A 21,565-nucleotide genomic window follows, 5' to 3' on the forward strand; every position below is an offset into this window, starting at 1 on the left:
TTTTGTTGTGACTTTGTAGTAAATTAGCTATGCTCTCTAAGAAATCTGCAGCGTCCAGCTCCCCCACATTTCGCCTCCTCGATTAGAAAAGATTATTTAATGACCCCGAGCTCGGTCTCAGCTGTACAAAATCATTAGGACCCACATTGTGTGATATTTCATTTAGCAATCCTTGCACAGCTCCATGCTCAATACGGACAGCATTCATATAAGATTGTACCAGATCCAGGTTCACAAACCTGAATTCTTCATAAAACTCCATACCCCGAAACCTATTAATTTCTCGGTCATAGCGACGAATAATCTCCAAAAACCCCCGAGGAGGGTCCCCGCCAACGCCACCCTCAGCCATTTGTTCATCATTTTCATTATTCATCTCTAACATTGCAGCATCACCACCCCCGATCTGATTATCATTGTTATTAGCTACCGATGCTAGTTCCTTAGATACATCCTGATCTATATATTCCTGAATTTCCAAGTTTACCGGATGGCCTCCCGTCTGGAGAGTGTGCAACAGTGTCTGTGACCGTGCTAATTGTGACACATTTGTTCTAAATTTAAGCCTACACAGCATTCTTTTCGCAGCATTAATTTTATTTCGCATTACCCCCCTAATTACACAAGCAGACTGACAGATTTTGTGCTTCTCCTTTTTCATTGTTTGTCAATTGTTGTTTTCAGAATTGGTTGTTTTTTGTAACAACCCTTCTCGATCTTGCAGAGACTGATTGATTCACAGTGTGAATTACAGATTCATCAAACTCTCATCAGAAACGGGTCAATTCCCTATTTGTTTTAACAAATTTGTCAAAACATGTATTATGCACTGAGCGGTGTTTAACGCCTCCACAAGCTGACTGCATATCTTGCTAAACACCAGGGCCCTACAATCACCAGGGGTCTGTATGTCAACACAGGGTGATTGATCACATTTCATCTCAGTATCCCCACTAGTGGTGGCTTTAACCGTGCTTTTACCCCGTTTACCTCTTTTTACAGTAGCGGAGCTCGGTCGGTTCACTTTCACACATTGCACCCCCACATCGGTGGTGTCGTGTGCCACCCGGTTTGTCTTACTCAGGGCTTTTCTGGGCGCTGTGTTTCCCCTTTGTGTGACTGGTGGCTGTCTCCCCCGCTGTAGAACGGACCTCCCTTTATCAGCACGATCGGATCTCTTCACCTGTTTTCCACTTGACAAGCCTCTCAAGCAGGGCAATGCAGGCTGTGCCGCATTTTTAGCTATAATAAAACAAACATGTCAATTACACTTTATACAGTGACTTTTCACTACATTTCGAACAAATACAAAATATAATATTATTATTATTATTATTATTATTATTAATAACATTGGTAAAAACGGTGAATGTTACACACCTCCATTCAAAGTTTGCTCTGTGACTTGGGGTGGGTGGGGGAGTGCTTAGTTATGTGGGTTAAACAACTGTCAAATCAAAAAACAAACATTGGTCCCATAAATGTACACAATATAATGTTTTAGAAGATGTAATTAATTTATAATATGTAACAACTTGTTCTATGGCATACCATGAAATCTGAATAAAACTGGCCATTAAACACATTGCTTTGGCCCACCTTCAGAACACGTGTCTCCTGCGGTTTGGAAGGCGCTGTTCGGGACGTAGGCGTTGGGGGTTGCGAGTTCCACTCTCCGTGGTCCCCTGCGGGGTGCTCGGCCCGACAGTCTCGGCTCTGTTATTCTGTGCTGTAATATCTCGGTTCTCTCTCACCTTAAATTATACAAACCATGAACTATGCATGATATACTAACACTTTTAAACCCAACTCTATTACTATAAAAAACATTCTTACCATCAATACATGATAACGCATTTACTAGCTCTTCCTCATCAAATGGACCCCAGTCAGATGCCATTATGAAGAGTGTGTCCCTTCATATATTATATTGGATGTGTAAAATTAACTGCTTGGAGCGGCTTATTTATGGGGGGGCAAAATGGTATTTCATAATTTTTCTAAGAATCACACAAAATTGTATTCCACATAACATACCAGGAAACCGCCAAAAATGTTGTTCTTATTACAGAATTCAGTTGGGGCGGTATGTTGGGGTGTCTATTTCACTCCGATAAAGTTGATCTCCAACAGACATCTGTATCTATGCGTGCTATGGTCATGGTCTCAAGTTCAAAACAACGTGTACACACTGGGTGAGGTGACCATTTGGAGAGATAAATTGTTATCACATATTTGTTATGGACACGAGCCTAATGGGTACAAATGACTGTACCCACGTGGCACCCATACACGCACCCAACTCCGCCCACACTCCTCCTCCTCTGTAGAGCCACTGCCCCCCATTTACCCACGTGTCCCCACACACGCCCCCAACCCCACCCACACCCCGCCTCCTCTGTAGAGCCGCCAGCCACCATTTACAGTATAAAGAGCATGCTGGTAAACACAGAAAACATGTCACCCGTTCGGGACAGAACAGGTCTGCGGTAACTGGTGGAAACCCCCATAGCGCACTATGGCTACACCAGCTAAGAAGACACCCCCTAGCGACCACGCTGCTGATGAAGATGCGGGGGCACCTAACACAAAATTAAGATGGTCGGAAGACAGGGACCCAAAAGAGGTAACACTTTATTTTACTTTAAAAACGTGTTTAGAATATTATTATTAATTTTAAACGTATGCCGGTGTTTACATGCTGTTAGGCCGTATGTGTGTATATATAAATTTCAATGCAAAGTGAATTTAAATGCATGTTTTCTTCTTTGTATGTTTATCAAAAGAATAGTGTCAGCGCTCCTCCTCCGAGCCCCAGGGATGCTCTCCCAATGTCTGATGAAGACGAAGGTGTCAACACTGGTGATGAGTCTGAAGATGATGACAAGGACCATGAACATGGCAGGGAGGATAAAACCTCAGACACTGATGATGGAGTTGGACCATCAATGGAAAGAGAGGTAAATATAGAGGTCCTACAACTGTGTATAGTTGTGTACTTCTTTACTGACCGACACACATTACAGTTTTAAGTGTTATTTTCTTTTCTCTTCATTAGAATAGTGGAGTACCAGACACCAGTGATATGGATTCCTCTGTCAACTCTTTAAGACCCCGAACAAGATTGAACATTGCATGCTTCTGTTCTTGCCTTGCTAGAACCCACAAGAGTTTTGATTCAGACAGGGAAGTTCCGAGATATAATTGTAAAAACTATGATGATCATGTAACACTAGTGATGACACACACCATAAAGGGCATTATTGCGCTAGTGTTACAACATTGTATTGGCCGTGAATTAGTTGATAAGTGTGAGGCCTGTCTGATAGGTGACCCCAGCCAAGCACAGCATCTCTGTCTAACTTTAGATCACGAGCAAGGGAGTGTCTGGAGTAGTGTCGCTCTTATATGTAACAAAATAAGTGTCACCCACTTTCTAAATGTTGTGTTATGTGTTGCACGTGCCCTATGTGGGCTATGCATCACCAGACAGACTGAGAAAGAAGTGAAATCTCTTTTGCATAGCTTAGAAACATGCAGTCTACCTTTGAGATGGTTAAGTGACTTGTTGGAAAGTGTAGATGAGTAAGTGATACAATTAATTGAGAAGGTTATAAATAACAAGCCTTATAAGATGTTTTACAAATTTGTTTTGCAATAAGACATTATATATATTTTTTCCAGAGAAAGAAAACTCCTGCTGCCGTGGGTTTATGTATACGTATGTTTGAGGAATCTCTGCTTGAAGATGCCATCCTCACTCTAATAGCTCACAAGTTTGGTGATTTGTGATGACACTGGTAATCCTAATGTGACATTGCTGGTTGAGGATATTGTGAAAACAGTGGATGCCCTCCCCAACATGCTCAAGAGAATGCTGTATAAAGATCCACGTCCTGGTGTACCTGCTTTTACAGCTGTTCAAAAAGTTCTCCAGAGTTCTTTTGGAAACACCATCCCTATCATGACCAAGTCCAATATATATGTGTGTATTTAAAACTTGTATTTTTTAATTTACTAAAACAGTATCATAAGACAATATAACCTTAAAAACACAGTTTATGCTATAAAACATTACACCTCCACACAAGCAGGGTGAGGTACACTCGGACCCTCACCATGATGGATGTCACCCTAGCAAAATGGCTACCATCTTACCAAATGACCTATGACCTTACAAATGGTAACAGAATGGCTCCCATCTTACCAGATGACCTATGACCTTACAAATGGCTGACATCCAATATGGCCGATATCATCCAAGATGGCTGACAAGGGAGGGTAAAAGGGTAACCCTGGGGGTGATGGGAAGGAGAGAGAAGTTCCGGTTCAAAGGTGGGGGTAACCGGAAGGTGAGGTGGGCCTTCCGGTCTATGGTACGTAGGGAGGGCGGGACTTCCGGCTGTCAAAATTGTAAGTGATGCTGCCATCATACCGTTTGACATTGTCTCCAAGGTTCTCATCGTGAATAACAAACAAAATTCAAACTACCTTCTGGCCTGACCTTCTAGCTTGACCTAATCTTTCTTAAGTATACAAGAGAGAAAAACAGGTGTGAGAAAAGAATTTCTAACTTTCCTTCCATACATACATACATACATACATACATACATACATACATACGGAAAATAAATAATAGAATTTTGAATCACAATAAGATGTTATCAAGTACAGAAAAAGAAAATGTAATAAAATGTGATCTTAAATACATACAAATAAAGAAAATTGGTTTACTATTTCCAGATTCCTTTTTTGAAATACATTGACATGCATTACAAATGAGTATTTACATTATATTTACAGCCGGTGCTCGTGTGTCACTGTGTCCCTCAGGCTGTGGTAGGCGCTGACATATTGGGCAGCCAGGGTGGCTGTGTGTCCCTCCCCCAGGAGGACTGACCGTTTTTCTTTTTTCTAAGTTTTGTCACAGGTTGGGTGGGCATCCATTATGTTGTTACAGAATGTGTCCCTTATTTTGGGCTAAAGCTTTCCGTGGAGGGGAACGTGGATCAGTTTGTACCATTTTTGGGAAGATCTGCCTTGTTGGGGCGGAGCTGTGATCCAGGTGAACAGCAGATCGGGCATAGGTGGGCATGTGGGCAGAGGAGTAGGAAGGCCGGTCAAGCAAATAAGCTTGCTAAGGTACGCAGCAGCAGCAAGCAGCCCCCCCATCCAGCCAGCCAGCCAGTCTGGCTAGCAGTGACTGAGTGGTTGACAGACGGCAAGCAACGGAATGTACGTGCTCTGTGATGTCATAGCAGTCAGCTGAGAGAGGCTCGTGATGTCATCGCTGAGCTGTCTGTCTGTCTGTCTGTCTGTCTCTCTCTCTCTCTCTCTCTCTCTCTCTCTTCCTCTCAATTCAACTCATTTGTATTGTCAAAGCAATTGGACATACATACATACATACATATATATATATATATATATATATATATATATATATATATATATATATACATACATACATACATCCATACATGCTAGAAAGTCATTACTATGTTATCTTAAAGGCTAACTAAGCAGAACATATATCATTATAGAACAGAGTTCATAGGTCAACACATGGTTTTAGGGAACAGGCTCGTAGGTCATACCGTTTGACATTGTCTCCAAGGTTCTCATCGTAAATAACAAACAGAAATCAAACTATCTTCTGGGCTGACCTTCTAGTTTGACCGTATCTTTCTTAAGTATACAAGAGAGAAAAACAGGTGTAAGAAAATAATTTCTAATTTTCCTTCTACACATATATACATACATACATACATATGTAGCGTTATGTTGGGTGTATTTGGATAAGAGCATTTGGGCTCTGAGCTGAAGCACGGATCTAAAGAAGACCTCTCCCCCCCCCAAAGTTATCAGATTTCCTTAGCTCATCAGCTTGGAACTGGTTTGCATCAAAGTGACAGTTTTGGGGAGGATGGCACCGAGAAGAGGCCAAATAGTTTGGAATTCTGCTATGAGATGTCTGGAGAAAGGGGCCTGTAGGTGATAAAAACTCTTTGAAGTGGACGAGAGCCGAAATCCCGACATAGAGCTACGAACCCGGGCCAACCGGCATTTCCAAAAGATGGCATGGATTGACATCAGTCATAAATCAAGCCCCCCTCCAATAGGACACTGGGGGCTGAAACCGAAATCCAATCTCAAGAACTCAGGGACCAATCACCTACTGATCTGACAGACTTTAAGGAACAGCGGACAGTCTTTCTCTCTCTCTTTCTCTCACCTGAACCAGAAACTCGCTGCCACAGCTCAACCTGTAGCTCTGTTGCCAGAACCAGAATCAGAAACCAACCAAGTCTTTGCCGGCAACAGAAGAGTTAAACTGGGAGAAGGAGATTGAGCCGTACGAAGAATTCTTTTAAAGGACTTTATTAAATAAATAACTTTACAGACCCACCTGATCAGTGGAGTTTTACAGCTGGACAATTGACTAAGTCGACTGAATACGAAAGTGTCAGTCACTTAAATAGCTATTTGAGTCTTAAGAAACTTGACCCTTGGAATAAACAGGGCCCTGCTTTCCTCAAAGACTTTGTCTTCAAGTAACTACGGTGGAACCCTGCTTACAAAGAAGATATTGTGCACAACCTTGGAGCATTCAAACCAGTGGAAAATCTGTTTGGAAAAGACTCTACATTCCCGAAACCCCAACTTCCAGGTGCATCGACTGAGTGGAAGTTCTTGGACAAAGCCGAACCAGACTGCCTTTGTTCCAAACCACACAGACCTCGTGCCGAGTGCTGTTATCTGAGCCCGAAGCCAGAGAGGCCTCTCTGCGACGAAGTTCACATAAGTTTAACAGTTTGGAGTTTGTGATTCATGACATTTGAGAAATCAATTAGAAATGTTAATCTGTGATTCATAACTCTAGAATGTGTAATATCATTTAGTTTTCTTAAATATAAATGTGTGTTGCATTAAACTGTTTTGTTGATAATTTTAGAAATAAAATCTGTCAACCCCGAGAAATATCTTCTCATTCCTGTTTAACTGTTTAGTCTGAAATTGACACAAGTGAATAGACATTAGATTATTGGTGGCCCTGCCTATCCTTAATCATTGAATAATAATCAGTTAAGGGAAATTGTGGTAACAAATAGGATCTTTCTCGGCACCTAAACGTAAATGAGACTGATATATATATAACGAGAAGTTACCCGACATAAATACTAACCTGCGTAGTTATTTAATGTCTGACTAATAATACTAACAATAGACTCACCTTCGTCTTACTAACCGGTATTGTAGTCAATGTGTTTATAACCTTTTTTGTTTAACGATTTGTTAAACGGAATGTATGTGCTCTGTGCTGTCATAGCAGTAAGCTGAGAGAGGCTCGTCATGTCATCGCTGAGCTGGCTGGCTGGCTGGCTGGCTCTCTGTGTGTGTGTGTGTGTGTGTGTATGTGTGTCTCTCTGTCTGTCTGTCTGTCTGTCTCTCTCTCTCTCTCTCTCTCTCCCTCTCAATTCAATTCATTTGTATTGTCAAAGCAATTGGACATGCATACATACATACATACATATATATGGAAAATAAACAATATGTGTACATCTCTTTCGGCATTAGTGGTGCCCTCACAGATGTGCAAGTTACATGACAGACAGACAGACAGACACACACACACTTTCACACACAGACAGACAGACAGACAGACAGACACACGCATATTATGGGTCTTTGTTGGGTAGTGAAATGGGTAGCATCAGTCGCAGTGTGGGTTATGTCAGGGAGCCAATCATAGTCCCCGTTATTTGCATATCGTGGCGCAAAGCATTCTGGGAAAAGCAACTAAACACGTTTAGTCATGTATTTGTCCATAGTTTACACATGAGATGAAAGAGACAGTATGACGTATTGAGCACCTGGGATTCCTCATGTGTATGTGAGGGGCAGAGGAACCGGATCCCAAGTGTGCGTCCCAGGTGCTATAGGTTTCAAAGCATGCAGGGGAATAGGCACCCCACCCTGACACATAGAAGACTGGATAGGGAGATATAAATAGCAATGGGGAGACTCTTGTACTTGGTGTGGCTCTATCCATATAGTGGGGCCAGCAGGTGCAGCAATAGAAGCTCAGCCTGGGGAGACTGGATTTAGCATTTCCTCTCCATTTTGATAACTATCCATAATCATTTCTGCAAAATACTTCTATGATACCTATGTATGTTTTTTACTTGTACTATATTATACTATCAAGTATCAGTGTACACATACAATGTGACCTGTTACATTAATACAGAGGCCACGGAAGGCCAGATCACTAATAGCCACTGTCCCCTGATATTACACTTTTTCACAATCACTTTGGCACTCATTTCAGAACCTTGATGTCATTTTTCAAAACTCTAGACACTAAACTCACACCCGATGATCAAAATGCACATTTTTCAAAACTCTAACACTTTTTTACAATTGCTTGGATACAATACACATCAACCTCAGATCATTTGTTCATTGAACTAAAATGACACAACTTAACATCAAAGTATTACCATTTCAAAATGCAATTCACACATTACATCTGAGATCACTGTCTATTCATTTCATTACAAAGATCTAATTATCAATTGATACAGCTGCTCAAAATGATAAGTGACTGTTGCATTACTCTTAATGCATAATTTTATGGAAACTGACAAACAATATTCCATGTTTCGATCATGAAAGTTTCAGGATAATGAGATCCATTGACACCAATAACCGAGGAGCATGAACCAGTTGGACTACATTATCTATGGATGTAATATTTCATCATCATTCATCATCATGTAGCACTTTTCCACACCATGTTTTCAGTGTGGAAGGAAAGTTAGAAATTCTTTCTCTAATACCTGTTTTTCTCTCTTGTATACTTAAGAAAGATAAGGTCAAGCTAGAAGGTCAGGCCAGAAGGTAGTTTGATTTCTGTTTGTTATTTACGATGAGAATCTTGGAGACAATGTCAAACAGTATGATTGAAGTGCCTGCTCCCTAATCCATGTGTTGATCTATGAACTCTGTCCTATAATGATATAAATTCTGCTTAGCTAACTTTTAAGATAACATAGTAATGACTTTCTGATTATAACCAGCTCTTTGATTTTTGTGTATAAAAGCTCTGACTGTTAAAATGAAGGCAGAGCGACTTTGGGATCTACTTGAGTCACTGTTCCTCTCCACGCTGCGTGTATTAAAGGCATTGCAACTAACGCTCCAACCTGGTTGAAGATGATTGTTCTTCCACATCAGATTTGACATTACTGTATGTATGCAGGCCCTTGTAATTGCTTTTCCAATACTGCCAACTGGTTATTGATGATTGATTTCACATTGTGGTACGAGTATCGAGTGAAATGAGTGCTATCCACCCCAGCAACACAGTGATAACATGGAGCTGGCAAGTCATCCAGGTCACAATAGAGGTCAAGCAGTGGGAGGAGGAAGACGTGGTGGTCAAAGGAATGGAAGGGGACATGCACCCCTTCTGAGAGGTGGTCGTGGGCCTCGTCATAGAGGAAGGCTTAGGCCTCACCAGAGAGGCAGCCATGGGCCTCATTTGAGAGGTGTTGGGGGAACGTGGTAGAGGACAAGGCCACGGACCAGACAGCGGCAGCAACAGCAAATAGTGTCCAGTGAAATCCGAGAAATAGTTGTAGAGCATGTTGTAAATCATGGCATGACCATGACTGAGGCAGCTACAATGATTCAATCAAACCTCAGAATCAACTCAGGATCAACTGTGGCCTCAATCATCAGAAATTTCCGTACTGAGAAGCGGCAAGTCTTCAGCATGCACTAAACATTAGGCTACTCTCAATTGTCAAATGACTGTATACTGCATACCAATGTGTAGCACAGAGTATAGTGTGCCTTTTGAAAGAAATGCAGACAGAGTGAAGCAGCTGATGACTGAGTATGTTCAGGTATGTTCAGTTTCAAGATGCCTCTTGTGAAAAATGGTTGTGAGAACCTGAACCTGAACACAGGGCTGATGGAAATTCAGAAGTACAGTAATCAATCCTTTGTTTTACACTAAGCCAGGTGAGGAACACTGCAGTTGACATTTTACTGTAGTTCTGTTCTTTTTTGTAGCTAATTATTGTTGCATGGCTTCAAAGAAACCTATGGTGTGATTTGATTGTATTGCATCAATACATTTCAGATTTTGTTCAATGATTCCACTGTGTCTGTAGTATTCTCTCTACTAGTCCTTTTACAGTGATGTATTTATGTGTAGTACCATAATGAAACATGTATCACATATTTTGTACTACAATATTTAATGATTGTACGAACAACTACACAGTGAAACTATCGGTATCTTCTGTGTGGGTGATCTAAATAAATGTTACTATGGTATTTCATGATAAATGAATTATTTGAACCAACAAGTCTGCAAGTGCAAGGTTTCTTTAAAGATATGAATGCACAATGCAATGTTTTGAACATTGGACAGCCTGTGTTACAAGTGATGACCGTTTTGAGTTTTGTGTCTAGAGTTTTGAAAAATGACATCAAGGTTCTGAAATGAGTGCCAAAGTGATTGTAAAAAAGTGTAATATCAGGGGACAGTGGCTATTAGTGATCTGGCCTTCCGTGGCCTCTGTATTAATGTAACAGGTCACATTGTATGTGTACACTGATACTTGATAGTATAATATAGTACAAGTAAAAAACATACATAGGTATCATAGAAGTATTTTGCAGAAATGATTATGGATAGTTATCAAAATGGAGAGGAAATGCTAAATCCAGTCTCCGCAGGCTGAGCTTCTATTGCTGCACCTGCTGGCCCCACTATATGGATAGAGCCACAGTTGCTTTTCCCAGAATGCTTTGCGCCACGATATGCAAATAACGGGGACTATGATTGGCTCCCTGACATTACCCACACTGCGACTGATGCTACCCATTTCACTACCCAACAAAGACCCATAATATGCGTGTGTCTGTCTGTCTGTCTGTCAAAGTATGTGTGTGTGTGTCTGTGTGTGTCTGTGTCTGTCTGTCTGTGTGTGAAAGTGTGTGTGTGTCTGTCTGTCTGTCTGTCATGTAACTTGCACATCTGTGAGGGCACCACTAATGCAGAAAGAGATGTACACATATTGTTTATTTTCCATATATATGTATGTATGTATGTATGCATGTCCAATTGCTTTGACAATACAAATGAATTGAATTGAGAGGGAGAGAGAGAGAGTAAGAGAGAGAGAGACAGACAGACAGACAGACAGACAGAGAGACACACACACACACACACACACACACACACACACAGAGAGCCAGCCAGCCAGCTCAGCGATGACATGACGAGCCTCTCTCAGCTTACTGCTATGACATCACAGAGCACGTACATTCCGTTTAACAAATCGTTAAACAAAAAAGGTTATAAACACATTGACTACAATACCGGTTAGTAAGACGAAGGTGAGTCTCTCGTTAGTATTATTAGTCAGACATTAAATAACTACGCAGGTTAGTATTTATGTCAGGTAACTTCTCGTTATATATATATCAGTCTCATTTACGTTTAGGTGCCGAGAAAGATCCTATTTGTTACCACAATTTCCCTTAACTGATTATTATTCAATGATTAAGGATAGGCAGGGCCACCAATAATCTAATGTCTATTAACTTGTGTCAATTTCAGACTAAACAGTTAAACAGGAATGAGAAGATATTTCTCGGCGTTGACAGATTTTATTTCTAAAATTATCAACAAAACAGTTTAATGCAACTCACATTTATATTTAAGAAAACTAAATGATATTACACATTCTAGAGTTATGAATCACAGATTAACATTTCTAATTGATTTCTCAAATGTCATGAATCACAAACTCCAAACTGTTAAACTTATGTGAACTTCGTCGCAGAGAGGCCTCTCTGGCTTCGGGCTCAGATAACAGCACACGGCACGAGGTCCGTGTGGTTTGGAACAAAGGCAGTCCGGTTCGGCTTTGTCCAAGAACTTCCACTCAGTCGATGCACCTGGAAGTTGGGGTTTCGCGAATGTAGAGTCTTTTCCAAACAGATTTTCCATTGGTTTGAAGGCTCCAAGGTTGTGCACAAAATCTTCTTTGTAAGCATGGTTCCACCGTAGTTACTTGAAGACGAAGTCTTTGAGGAAAGCAGGGCCCTGTTTGTTCCAAGGGTCAAGTTTCTTAAGACTCAAATAGCTATTTAAGTGACTGACACTTTCGTATTCAGTCGACTTAGTCAATTGTCCAGCTGTAAAACTCCACTGATCAGGTGGGTCTGTGAAGTTATTTATTTAATAAAGTCCTTTAAAATAATTCTTCGCTCAATCTCCTTCTCCCAGTTTAACTCTTCTGTTGCCGGCAAAGACTTGGTTGGTTTCTGATTCCGGTTCTGGCAACAGAGCTACAGGTTGAGCTGTGGCAGCGAGTTTCTGGTTCAGGTGAGAGAGAGAGAGAGAGAAAGACTGTCCGCTGTTCCTTATAGTCTGTCAGATCAGTAGGTGATTGGTCCCTGAGTTCTTGAGATTGGATTTCGGTTTCAGCCCCTAGTGTCCTATTGGAGGGAGGCTTTATTTATGACTGATGTCAATCCATGCCATCTTTTGGAAATGCCGGTTGGCCTGGGTTCGTAGCTCTATGTCGGGATTTCGGCTCTCATCCACTTCAAAGAGTTTTTATCACCTACAGGCCCCTTTCTCCAGACATCTCATAGCAGAATTCCAAACTATTTGGCCTCTTCTCGGTGCCATCCTCCCCAAAACTGTCACTTTGATGCAAACCAGTTCCAAGCTGATGAGCTAAGGAAATCTGATAACTTTGGGGGGGGAGAGGTCTTCTTTAGATCAGTGCTTCAGCTCAGAGCCCAAATGCTCTTATCCAAATACACCCAACATAACGCTACATATGTATGTATGTATGTATATATGTGTAGAAGGAAAATTAGAAATTATTTTCTTACACCTGTTTTTCTCTCTTGTATACTTAAGAAAGATACGGTCAAGCTAGAAGGTCAGCCCAGAAGATAGTTGGATTTCTGTTTGTTATTTACGATGAGAACCTTGGAGACATTGTCAAACGGTATGACCTACGTGCCTGTTCCCTAAAACCATGTGTTGACCTATGAACTCTGTTCTATAATGATATATGTTCTGCTTAGTTAGCCTTTAAGATAACATTATAATGACTTTCTAGCATGTATGGATGTATGTATGTATGTATATATATATATATATATATATATATATATATATATATATATATATATATATGTATGTATGTATGTCCAATTGCTTTGACAATACAAATGAATTGAATTGAGAGAAAGAGAGAGAGAGAGAGAGAGAGAGAAAGAGAGAGAGAGAGACAGACAGACAGACAGACAGACAGCTCAGCGATGACATCACGAGCCTCTCTCAGCTGACTGCTATGACATCACAGAGCACGTACATTCCGTTGCTTGTCGTCTGTCAACCACTCAGTCACTGCTAGCCAGACTGTCCCTAAGACAAAGTGTACAATACTTCAATTATATCTCCTCCAGACAGATAAAGAGTATTAAGAGCTACGATGAAGTTACCCAGGAGACGTAAAAAGCTTGCATCACCTGGTATTTCCTGGAGGTCACCCATCCAAGTACTAACCAGGCCCTGGCCCGTTTAGTTTCCAAGGTCTGACGAGATCGGGCACGTTCAGGACGGTGTGGCCGCAAGCCGAGATGCCTGGCTGCATGATGTCTCTTAAAGGCTGGCGGGTATTGACGGAATTTCCAGCAAAAAATAAAAAATAAAAAAATAAAAAAATGGAGGGAAAAATAACAGTGCAGGAAAGGGTGTTGAAAGTAGCCGGGAACGTGTACAATTCTTCAATTATATCTCCTCCAGACAGAAAGAGAGTATTAAGAGCTACGATGAAGTTACCCAGGAGACGTAAAAAGCTTGCAGCACCTGGTATTTCTAGGAGATCTCCCATCCAAGTACTGACCAGGCCATGCCCCGTTTAGCTTCCGAGATCTGACGAGACGGGGTGCGTCCAGGACGGTGTAGCCGCAAGCCGAGAGGCCTGGCTGCATGATGTCTCTTAAAGGCTGACGGGTGTTGACGGAACTTCCAGCAAATAAAAAAAGAAAAATTGAGGGAAAAATATCAGTTCAGCAAAGGGTGTTGAAAGTAGCCGGGTACGTGTACATTTCTTCAATTATATCTCCTCCAGACAGAAAGAAAGTATTAAGATCTACGATGATGTTACCCAGGAGACGTATAAAGCTTGCAGCACCTGGTATTTCCAGGAGGTCACCCATCCAAGTACTGACCAGGCCCTTCCCTGTTTAGCTTCCGAGATCTGATGAGATCGGTCGCGTTCAGGACGGCGTGGCCGCAAGCCGAGAGGCCTGGCAGCATGATGTCTCTTAAAGGCGGGCGGGTTTTGACGGACCTTCCAGCAAAAAAAAAAAAGAAAAAAGAAAAATGGAGGGAAAAATATCAGTGCAGCAAAGGGTGTTGAAAGTTGCCGGGTACGTGTACATTTCTTCAATTGTATCTTCTCCTGACAGAAAGAGAGTATTAAGAGCTACGATGAAGTTACCTAGGAGACGTAAAAAGCTTGCAGTACCTAGTTTTTCCAGGAGGTCACCAATCCAAATACTGGCCAGGTCCTGCCACGTTTTGCTTCCTAGATCTGACAAGATCGGGCGCGTTCAGGACGGTGTGGCCGCAAGCCAAAAAGCCTGGCTGCATGATGTCTCTTAAAGGCTGGCGGGTATTGACGGAACTTCCAGCAAAAAAAAGAAAAATGGAGGGAAAAATACCAGTGGAGCAAATGGTGTTGAAAGTAGCCGGGTACGTGGACAAATCCTCAATTATAACACCTCCAGACAGAAAGAGAGTATTAAGAGCTACAATGAAGTTACTCAGGAGACTAAAAAGCTTGCAGCACCAGGTATTTCCAGGAGGTCTCCCATCCAAGTATTGACCAGGCCCTGCCCCGTTTAGCTTCCAAGATCTGACAAGATCGGGCACGTTCAGGTCAGTGTGGCCGCAAGCCTAGAGAGCTGGCTGCATGATGTCTCTTAAAGGCTGGAGGGTATTGACGGAACTTCCGGCAAAAAAAAAAAGAAAAAAGAAAAATGGAGGGAAAAATATCAGTGCAGCAAAGGGTGTTGAAAGTAGCCGGGTACGTGTACAATTCTTCAATTATATCTCCTCCAGACTGAAAGAGTATTACGAGCTACGATGAAGTTACCCAAGAGACGTATAAAGCTTGCAGCACCTGGTATTTCCAGGAGGTCACCCATCCAAGTACTGACCAGGACCTGCCCCGTTCAGCTTACGCGATCTGACGAGATCGAGCGCGTTCAGGACGGTGTGGACACAAGCCGAGAGGCCTGGCTGCATGATGTCTCTTAATGGTTGGCGGGTATTGACGGAACTTCCAGCAAAAAAAAAAAAAAAGAAAAACGGAGGGAAAAATATCAGTGCAGCAAAGGATGTTGAAAGTAGCCAGGTACGTGTACAATACTTCAATTATATCTCCTCCAGACAGAAAGAGAGTATTAAGAGCTACGATAAAGTTACCCAGGAGACGTAAAAAGCTTGCAGAACCAGGTATTTCCAGGAGGTCCCACATTCAAGTAATGACCAGGCCCTGCCCCGTTTAGCTTCCGAGATCTGACGAGATGGGGCGCGTTCAGGACGGTGTGGTTGCAAGCCAAGAGGCCTGGCTGTATGATGTCTCTTAAAGGCTGGAGGGTATTGATGGAACTTCCAGCAAAAAAAAAAAAAAAAAGAAAAACGGAGGGAAAAATATCAGTGCAGCAAAGGGTGTTGAAAGTAGCCCGGTACGTGTACAATTCTTCAATTATATCTCCTCCAGACTGAAAGAGAGTATTAAGAGCTACGATGAAGTTACACAGGATACGTAAAAAGCTTGCATCACCTGGTATTTCCAGGAGGTCACCCATCCAAGTACTAACCAGGCCCTGGCCCGTTTAGTTTCCAAGGTCTGACGAGTTCGGGCGCGTTCAGGACGGTGTGGCCGCAAGCCAAGAGGCCTGGCTGCATGATGTCTCTAAATGGCTGGAGGGTATTGACAGAACTTCCAGCAAAAAAAAATGAAAAAAGAAAAATGGAGGGAAAAATATCAGTGCAGCAAAGGGTGTTAAAAGTAGCCGGGTACGTGTACAATACTTCAATTATATCTCCTCCAGACAGAAAGAGAGTATAAAGAGCTACGATGAAGTTACCCAGGAGACGTAAAAGCTTGCAGCACCAGGTTTTTCTAGGAGGTCTCACATTCAAGTACTGACCAGGTCCTGCCCCGTTTAGCTTCCGAGATCTGATGAGTTCGGGCGCGTTCAGGACAATGTGTCCGCATGCCAAGAGGCCTGGCTGCATGATGTCTCTTAAAGGCTGGAGGGTATTGACGGAACTTCCAGCAAAAGAAAAAAGAAAAAAGAAAAATGGAGGGAAAAATACCACTGCAGCAAAGGGTGTTGAAAGTAGCCGGGTACGTGTACAATTCTTCAATTATATCTCCTCCAGACAGAAAAAGAGAATGAAGAGCTATGATAAAGTTACCCAGGAGACGTAAAAAGCTTGCAGCACCAGGTATTTCCACGAGTTCTCACATTCAAGTACTGACCAGGCCCTGCCCCGTTTAGCTTCCGAGATCTGATGAGATCGGGCGCATTCAGGACAATGTGTCCGCATGCCAAGAGGCCTGGCTGCATGATGTCTCTTAAAGGCTGGAGGATATTGACGGAATTTCCAGCAAAATAATGAAGAAAAAAGAAAAATGGAGGGAAAAATATCAGTGCAGCAAAGGGTGTTGAAAGTAACCGGGTACGTGTACAATACTTCTATTATATCTCCTCCAGACTGAAAGAGAGTATCAAGAGCTACGATAAAGTTACCCAGCAGACGTAAAAAGCTGGCAGCACCTGGTATTTCCAGGAGATCTCCCATCCAAGTACTGACCAGGTCCTGCCCCGTTTCGTTTCCGAGATCTGACGAGATCGGGCGCGTTCAGGTCTGTGTGTCCGCAAGCCGAGATGCCTGGTTGCATGATGTCTCTTAAAGGCTGGCGGATATTGATGGAACTTCCAGAAAAAATAAAAAATAAAAATAAAAATGGCGGGAAAAATATCAGTGCAGCAAAGGGTGTTGAAAGTAGCCGGGTACGTGTACAATTCTTCAATTAAATCTCCTCCAGACAGAAAGAGAATATTAAAAGCTACGACGAAGTTCCCCAGGTGACGTAAAAAGCTTGCAGCACCTGGTACTTCCAGGAGGTCTCCCATCCAAGTACTGACCAGGTCCTGCCCCGTTTAGTTTCCGAGATCTGACGAGATCGGGCGTGTTCAGGACGGTGTGGCCACAAGCCGAGACGCCTGGCTGCATGATGTCTCTTAAAGGCTGGCGGGTATTGACGGAATTTCCAGCATAAAAAAAAAATAAAAAAAATAGAAAAATGGAGGGAAAAATATCAGTGCAGGAAAGGGTGTTGAAAGTAGCCGGGTACGTGTACAATTCTTCAATTATATCTCCTCCAGACTGAAAGAGAGTATTAAGAGCTACGATAAAGTTACCCAGGAGACGTAAAAGCTTGCAGCACCAGGTATTTCCAGGAGGTCTCACATTCAAGTACTGACCAGGTCCTACCCCGTTTAGCTTCCGAGATCTGACGAGATCGGGCGCGTTCAGGATGGTGTGGCAGCAAGCCAAGATGCCTGGCTGCATGATGTCTCTTAAAGGCTGGCGGGTATTGACGGAATTTCCAGCAAAAAAAAAAAAAAAGAAAAACGGAGGCAAAAATATCAGTGCAGCAAAGGGTGTTGAAAGTTGCCGGGTACGTGTACAATACTTCAATTATATCTCCTCCAGACAGAAAGAGAGTATTAAGAGCTACGATAAAGTTTCCCAGGAGAAGTAAAAAGCTTGCAGCACCTGGTATTTCCAGGAGGTCACCCATCCAAGTACAGACCAGGCACTGCCCCGTTTAGCTTCCGAGATCTGACGAGATCGGGCGCGTTCAGGATGGTGTGGCCGCAAGCCGAGACGCCTGGCTGCATGATGTCTCTTAAAGGCTGGCGGGTATTGACGGAACTTCCAGCCAAAAAAAAAAAAAAAAAATAGAAAAATCGACGGAAAAATATCAGTGCAGCAAAGGCTGTTGAAAGTAGCCGGGTACGTGTACAATTCTTCAATTATATCTCCTGCAGACAGAAAGAGAGAATTAAGAGCTACGATGAAGTTACCCAGGAGACGTAAAAAGTTTGCAGCACCTCGTATTTCCAGAAGGTCACCCATAAAAGTACTGACCAGGCCCTGCCCCGTTTAAATTCCGAGATCTGACGAGATCGGGCGCGTTCAGGACGGTGTGGCCGCAAGCCAAGACGCCTGGCTGCATGATGTCTCTTAAAGGTTGGCGGGTATTGACGGAACTTCAAGCAGAAAAAATAAATAATAATAAAAATAAAAAAATTGATGGAAAAATATCAGTGCAGCAAAGGGTGTTGACAGTAGCTGGGTACGTGTACAATACTTCAATTATATCTCCTCCAGACAGAAAGAGAGTATTAAGAGCTACGATAAAGTTACCCAGGAGACGTAAAAGCTTGCAGCACCAGGTATTTCCAGGAGGTCTCACATTCAAGTACTGACCAGGTCTTGCCCCGTTTAGCTTCCGAGATCTGATGAGATCGGGCGCGTTCAGGACGGTGTGGCCGCAAGCCAAGAGACCTGGCTACATGATGTCTCTTAAAGGCTGGCAAGTATTGACGGAACTTCCAGCAAAAAAAAAAAAAAAAAAAAATAGAAAAAGGGAGGGAAAAATATCAGTGCAGCAAAGGGTGTTGAAAGTAGCCGGGTACATGTACAATTCTTCAATTATATCTCCTCCAGACAGATAGAGAGTATTAAGAGCTACGATAAAGTTACCCAGGAGACGTAAAAGCTTGCAGCACGAGGTATTTCAAGGAGGTCTCACATTCATGTACTGACCAGGTCCTGCCCCGTTTAGCTTCCGAGATCTGACGAGATCGGAGGCGTTCAGGATGGTGTGGCTGCAAGCCAAGAGGCCTGGCTGCATGATGTCTCTTAAAGGCTGGCGGGTATTGACGGAACTGCCAGCAAAAAAAAAAAAGAAAAATAGAGGTAAATATACCAGTGCAGCAAAGGGTGTTGAAAGTAGCCGGGTACGTGTACAATTCTTCAATTATATCTCCTGGAGACAGAAAGAGAGTTTTAAGAGCTACGATGAAGTTACCCAGGAGACGTAAAAAGCTTGCAGCACCTGGTATTTCCAGGAGGTCACACATCCAAGTACTGACCAGGCCCTGCCCCGTTTAGCTTCCGAAATCTGATATGATCGGGCGCGTTCAGGACGGTGTGACTACAAGCCAAGAGGCCTGGCTGCATGATGTCTCTTAAAGGCTGGCGGATATTGACGGAACTTCCAGCAAAAAAATAAAATAAAAAGAAAAATGGAGGGAAAAATATCAGTGCAGCAAAGGGTGTTGAAAGTAGCCTAGTACGTGTACAATTCTTCAATTATATCTCCTGGAGACAGAAAGAGAGTATTAAGAGCTACGATGAAGTTACCCAGGAGACGTAAAAGGCTTGCAGCACCTGATATTTCTAGGAGGTCTCCCATCCAAGTACTGACCAGGCCCTGCCCCGTTTAGCTTCCGAGATCTGACGAGATCGGGCGCGTTCAGGACGGTGTGGCCACAAGCCGAGACACCTGGCTGCATGATGTCTCTTAAAGGCTGGCGGGTATTGACGGAATTTCCAGCAAAAAAAAAAAAAAGAAAAATGGAGGGAAAAATATCAGTGCAGGAAAGGGTGTTGAAAGTAGCCGGGTACGTGTACAATTCTTCAATTATATCTCCTGGAGACAGAAAGAGAGTATTAAGAGCTACGATGAAGTTACCCAGGAGACGTAAAAAGCTTGCAGCACCTGGCATTTCCAGGAGGTCACCCATCCAAGTACTGACCAGGCCCTGCCCCGTTTAAATTCCAAGATCTGATGAGATCGGGGGCGTTCAGGACGGTGTGGCTGCAAGCCAAGAGGCCGGGCTGCATGATGTCTCTTAATGGTTGGCGGGTTTTGACGGAACATCCAGCAAAAAAAAAAAAGAGAAATGAAGGAAGAAATACCAGTGCAGCAAAGGGTGTTGAAAGTAGCCGGGTACGTGTACAATTCTTCAATTATATCTCCTGCAGACAGAAAGAGAGTATTAAGAGCTACGATGAAGTTACCCAGGAGACGTAAAAAGCTTGCAGCACCTGGTATTTCTAGGAGGTCAGCAATCCAAGTACTGACCAGGCCCTGCCCCGTTTAGCTTCCGAGATCTTACGAGATCGGGCGCATTCAGGACGGTGTGGCCACAAGCCGAGAAGCCTGGCTGCATGATGTCTCTTAAAGGTTGGCGGGTATTGACGGAACTTCCAGCAAAAAAAAAAAAAAAAAAAAAAAAGAAAAATGGATGGAAAAATATCAGTGCAGCAAAGGGTGTTGACAGTAGCTGGGTACGTGTACAATACTTCAATTATGTCTCCTCCAGACAGAAAGAGAGTATTAAGAGCTACGATGAAGTTACCCAGGAGACAAAAAAGCTTGCAGCACCAGGTATTTCCAGGAGGTCACCCATCCAAGTACTGACCAGGCCCTGCCCCTGTTACCTTCCGAGATCTTACGAGATCGGGCGCATTCAGGACGGTGTGGCCACAAGCCGAGAGGCCTGGTTGCATGATGTCTCTTAAAGGTTGGCGGATATTGACGAACTTCCAGCAAAAAAAAAAAAGAAAAATGGAGGGAAAAATATCAGTGCAGCAAAGGCTGTTGAAAGTAGCCGTGTACGTGTACAATACTTCAATAATATCTCCTCCAGACTGAAAGAGAGTATTAAGAGCTACGATGAAGTTACCCAGGAGACGTAAAAAGCTTGCAGCACCTGGTATTTCCAGGAGGTCACCCAACCAAGTACTGGCCAGACCCTGCCCCGTTTAGCTGCCGAGATCTGACGAGATCGGGCGCGTTCAGTATGGTGTGGCCGCAAGCCGAGATGCCTGGCTGCATGATGTCTCTTAAAGGATGGCGGGTATTGACGGAATTTCCAGCAAAAAAAAAAAAAAAAAAAAATAGAAAAATGGAGGGAAAAATATCAGTGCAGCAAAGGGTGTTGAAAGTAGCCGGGTACGTGTACAATTCTTCAATTATATCTCCTCCAGACAGAAAGAGAGAATTAAGAGCTACGATAAAGTTACCCAGGAGACGTAAAACCTTGCAGCACCTGGTATTTCCAGGAGGTCTCCCATCCAAGTACTGACCAGGTCCTGCCCCGTTTAGCTTTCGAGATCTTACGAGATCGGGCGCGTTCAGGATGGTGTGGCCGCAAGCCGAGATGCCTGGCTGCATGATGTCTCTTAAAGGCTGGCGGGTATTGACGGAACTGCCAGCAAAAAAAAAAAAGAAAAATAGAGGGAAATATACCAGTGCAGCAAAGGGTGTTGAAAGTAGCCGGGTACGTGTACCATTCTTCAATTATATCTCCTGGAGACAGAAAGAGAGTTTTAAGAGCTACGATGAAGTTACCCAGG

At 43.0% G+C, this 21,565-nt stretch overlaps 3 non-coding genes and 21 pseudogenes across 3 annotated transcripts; all 24 read right to left on the reverse strand.

Moving 5' to 3' along the window:
• Positions 1-13,560: 13,560 nt before the first annotated feature.
• LOC136731928 (uncharacterized) lies at positions 13,561-13,679 on the reverse strand (annotated as a pseudogene).
• Positions 13,680-13,900: 221 nt separating this feature from the next.
• On the reverse strand, positions 13,901-14,019 carry LOC136731284 (uncharacterized; annotated as a pseudogene).
• A 209-nt stretch (positions 14,020-14,228) lies between these two features.
• On the reverse strand, positions 14,229-14,347 carry LOC136731524 (5S ribosomal RNA). Its single transcript, XR_010809554.1, has one exon. It is a non-coding gene; the product is annotated as a 5S ribosomal RNA (ribosomal RNA).
• A 217-nt stretch (positions 14,348-14,564) lies between these two features.
• LOC136731514 (uncharacterized) lies at positions 14,565-14,683 on the reverse strand (annotated as a pseudogene).
• A 205-nt stretch (positions 14,684-14,888) lies between these two features.
• Positions 14,889-15,007, reverse strand: LOC136731199 (uncharacterized; annotated as a pseudogene).
• A 214-nt stretch (positions 15,008-15,221) lies between these two features.
• On the reverse strand, positions 15,222-15,340 carry LOC136731353 (uncharacterized; annotated as a pseudogene).
• Positions 15,341-15,553: 213 nt separating this feature from the next.
• Positions 15,554-15,672, reverse strand: LOC136731502 (uncharacterized; annotated as a pseudogene).
• Positions 15,673-15,887: 215 nt separating this feature from the next.
• LOC136731107 (uncharacterized) lies at positions 15,888-16,006 on the reverse strand (annotated as a pseudogene).
• A 214-nt stretch (positions 16,007-16,220) lies between these two features.
• Positions 16,221-16,339, reverse strand: LOC136731477 (uncharacterized; annotated as a pseudogene).
• A 216-nt stretch (positions 16,340-16,555) lies between these two features.
• LOC136731132 (uncharacterized) lies at positions 16,556-16,674 on the reverse strand (annotated as a pseudogene).
• Positions 16,675-16,890: 216 nt separating this feature from the next.
• LOC136731471 (uncharacterized) lies at positions 16,891-17,009 on the reverse strand (annotated as a pseudogene).
• A 216-nt stretch (positions 17,010-17,225) lies between these two features.
• Positions 17,226-17,344, reverse strand: LOC136731853 (uncharacterized; annotated as a pseudogene).
• A 220-nt stretch (positions 17,345-17,564) lies between these two features.
• On the reverse strand, positions 17,565-17,683 carry LOC136731917 (uncharacterized; annotated as a pseudogene).
• Positions 17,684-17,896: 213 nt separating this feature from the next.
• Positions 17,897-18,015, reverse strand: LOC136731672 (5S ribosomal RNA). The gene has a single exon (XR_010809661.1). It is a non-coding gene; the product is annotated as a 5S ribosomal RNA (ribosomal RNA).
• A 219-nt stretch (positions 18,016-18,234) lies between these two features.
• Positions 18,235-18,353, reverse strand: LOC136731125 (uncharacterized; annotated as a pseudogene).
• Positions 18,354-18,576: 223 nt separating this feature from the next.
• Positions 18,577-18,695, reverse strand: LOC136731959 (uncharacterized; annotated as a pseudogene).
• A 220-nt stretch (positions 18,696-18,915) lies between these two features.
• Positions 18,916-19,034, reverse strand: LOC136731453 (uncharacterized; annotated as a pseudogene).
• Positions 19,035-19,244: 210 nt separating this feature from the next.
• On the reverse strand, positions 19,245-19,363 carry LOC136732041 (uncharacterized; annotated as a pseudogene).
• Positions 19,364-19,579: 216 nt separating this feature from the next.
• On the reverse strand, positions 19,580-19,698 carry LOC136731613 (5S ribosomal RNA). The gene has a single exon (XR_010809605.1). It is a non-coding gene; the product is annotated as a 5S ribosomal RNA (ribosomal RNA).
• Positions 19,699-19,910: 212 nt separating this feature from the next.
• On the reverse strand, positions 19,911-20,029 carry LOC136731756 (uncharacterized; annotated as a pseudogene).
• A 210-nt stretch (positions 20,030-20,239) lies between these two features.
• Positions 20,240-20,358, reverse strand: LOC136732022 (uncharacterized; annotated as a pseudogene).
• A 221-nt stretch (positions 20,359-20,579) lies between these two features.
• On the reverse strand, positions 20,580-20,698 carry LOC136731873 (uncharacterized; annotated as a pseudogene).
• Positions 20,699-20,907: 209 nt separating this feature from the next.
• Positions 20,908-21,026, reverse strand: LOC136731842 (uncharacterized; annotated as a pseudogene).
• A 220-nt stretch (positions 21,027-21,246) lies between these two features.
• On the reverse strand, positions 21,247-21,365 carry LOC136731875 (uncharacterized; annotated as a pseudogene).
• Between the last annotated feature and the right edge of the window lie 200 nt (positions 21,366-21,565).

This window comes from Amia ocellicauda, unplaced genomic scaffold, assembly GCF_036373705.1.
Source record: "Amia ocellicauda isolate fAmiCal2 unplaced genomic scaffold, fAmiCal2.hap1 HAP1_SCAFFOLD_33, whole genome shotgun sequence".
Lineage (NCBI taxonomy): Eukaryota > Metazoa > Chordata > Actinopteri > Amiiformes > Amiidae > Amia > Amia ocellicauda.